At 51.2% G+C, this 2,750-nt stretch overlaps 1 pseudogene; it reads left to right on the top strand.

Moving 5' to 3' along the window:
* The first annotated feature begins 259 nt into the window (after positions 1–259).
* Positions 260–2,040, top strand: LOC147879363 (18S ribosomal RNA; annotated as a pseudogene).
* Positions 2,041–2,750: the final 710 nt, after the last annotated feature.

The following is a 2,750-nucleotide window of genomic DNA, read 5'->3' as shown; positions in this document are numbered from 1 at the left end:
CAAATCACATCATCATTGAATAGGGTTCGGCTCAGAGAGAGTTGAACTGGATCAATGAAAGAATAAATACTCGAAGAAAGGTCTTCACGCCCTTCCCTTCCCTTCCCTTCCCTTCCCTTCCCTTCCCTTCCCTTCCCTTCCCTTCCCGCGTGGAGGAGGAACCGTCCAGTATCCCCTCCGTCTTCAAGTATTTCCTTGAATCTGCAAAAACTATCCGGAAACTCAGAAAATATCTCGTTTCCGCGTTTTTAACCAAAAAACCGAGTTTGATCCTGGCTCAGAATGAACGCTAGCGATATGCTTAACACATGCAAGTCGAACGTTGTTTTCGTCCCTTCATGGAACAGTTGAAAACAAAGTGGCGAACGGGTGCGTAACGCGTGGGAATCTGCCAAACAGTTTGGGCCAAATCCCGAATAAACGAAAGCGAAAAAGCTTCGATAAAGCGTTAAAGCGCTGTTTGATGAGCCTGCGTAGTATTAGGTAGTTGGTTGGGTAAAGGCTGACCAAGCCGCAGATGCTTAGCTGATCTTTTCGGACGATCAGCCACACTGGGACTGAGACACGGCCCAGACTCCGTGGGGAGGCAGCAGTGGGGAATATTGGACAATGGGCGAAAGCCTGATCCAGCAATATCGCGTGAGTGAGTGAAAAACGTCGCGTTAGCGAGGAAGGGCAATGCCGCTTGTAAAGCTCTTTCGTCGGGTGCGCGATTGTGACAAGACTCGAGGAAGAAGCCCCGGCTAACTCCGTGCCAGCAGCCGCGGTAAGACGGGGGGGGCAAGTGTTATTCGGAATGACTGGGCGTAAAGGGCACGTAGGCAGTGAATCAGGTTGAGAGTCAAAGGCGCCAGCTCAACTGGCGGAATGCTTTCAAAACCAATTCACTCGAGTGAGATAGAGGGGAGTGGAATTTCGTGTGTAGGGATAAAATCCGGAGATATACGAAGGAACGCCGAAATAGCGAAGGCAGCTTTCTGGGTCTCTACTGACGCTGGGGTGCGAAAGCTTGGGGAGCAAACAGGATTAGATACCCTGGTAGTCCATGCCGTAAACGATGAGTGTTCGTCCTTGGTCTGCGGATCGGGGGCTCAGCTAACGCGTTAAACACTCCGCCTGGGGAGTACGGTCGCAAGACTGAAACTCAAAGGAATTGACGGGGGCCTGCACAAGCGGTGGAGCATGTGGTTTAATTCGATACAACGCGCAAAACCTTACCAGCCCTTGACATATGAACACTTGACGTATGAACACTTGACATATGAACAAGTGTGCTTGTCCTTAACGGGATGAAACGAAAATTCATACAGGTGCTGCATGGCTGTCGTCAGCTCGTGTCGTGAGACGTTTTTGGTTAACTCCTATAACGAGCGAAACCCTCGTTTTGTGTTGCTAAGACATGCTGCTCTCAAAGGATCAATGTCATCATTCACCCCCTAAAGCAGGAACATAGAACATGGGCTTCCGGCGAACGGTTCCGACGAGCGAGCCACCCGGTAATGGATGGTAAGTGAGCCGGTACCTGGGCCCATGAATCTGTGTTCAGTCTTAGGCCGGGATTGATGACACTCCCTCTGTGCCGATGTTGCACTCACAAAAGACTGCCCGTAGTTCTACTATGGAGGAAGGTGGGGATGACGTCAAGTCCGCATGGCCCTTATGGGCTGGGCTACACACGTGCTACAATGGCAATTACAATAGGAAGCAAGGCCGTAAGGCGGAGCGAATCCAGAAAGATTGCCTCAGTTCGGATTGTTCTCTGCAACTCGAGAACATAAAGTTGGAATCGCTAGTAATCGCGGATCAGCATGCCGCGGTGAATATGTACCCGGGCCCCGTACACACCGCCCGTCACACCCTGGGAATTGGTTTCGCCCGAAGCATCGACCAGGGATCACCCATTACTAAAGTGTTCCACGCCTAGTTGAGTGTGGCCCACTTTGGTATTGGTGGTCTTCTTGGCGCATACCACGGTTGGGTCAGTGACTGGGGTGAAGTCGTAACATGGTAGTCGTAGGGGAACCTGTGGCTGGAGGGAATCCTAAAGGAAGGCGCCAGCGTCCCTCCATTAACTGTACTAACGTCGGTAAAGTCAATTCGTTGGGTAAATGGCCGGGCGCTATGCGCGAGGAGAAAGCGCTATGCGCGGGGAAAGTTAGGCAGATTCGGGCTAACAAGAAATGCACTTTCCCAGGACGGCAGATTACTTTGGCCGGGCAGAAGTGGGCACTTTCCTTTAGGGAGCCACGTGCAAATCCACTGAGAATGGAAATTTCGTATATAGAATCCGCAATTGGACCATGGAGTGCAAATCCACTGAGAATTGTCCAAGGAATGGAAATTCAATCTTGCTTTCTTTGGCGTACCCACCGCGGAAAGGCATCGATTCCGGGAAGGAATTTCGGAATTGCGTATTCTAGTGGATGCGGCAAAGGCTCGCCGCACCCACCAAGAAGTTGGGCTCGCACTATCGTATCTGTTGGGGGAGCGTTGGCTCGCACTCCCCGGCAAGTTGAACGGTTGAATCATGTTGGCACACCATCGACTTTCCCTCGGCACCATTCCACGGGTTCGATTCCGGGATAGCCTTAAACTGCCATGAATATCCCCAGCTTTAATAACCAACACCACAAGACATGCCTGGAAACGGAAGAATGATTACAGAGCAAATGGCGACGAGTATCAAGGGAAAATTGAGGATTCTACAGGACGACTTCGCCGAACACATGGGCACGCTAAGAAACTTCCCC

Source organism: Dipteris shenzhenensis, unplaced genomic scaffold (genome assembly GCF_047967505.1).
Source record: "Dipteris shenzhenensis isolate YYH24624 ecotype China unplaced genomic scaffold, Dip_SZ_1.0 scaf0035, whole genome shotgun sequence".
NCBI classification, from domain to species: Eukaryota; Viridiplantae; Streptophyta; class Polypodiopsida; order Gleicheniales; family Dipteridaceae; genus Dipteris; species Dipteris shenzhenensis.
This window is presented reverse-complemented; position numbering and strand designations above follow the sequence as displayed.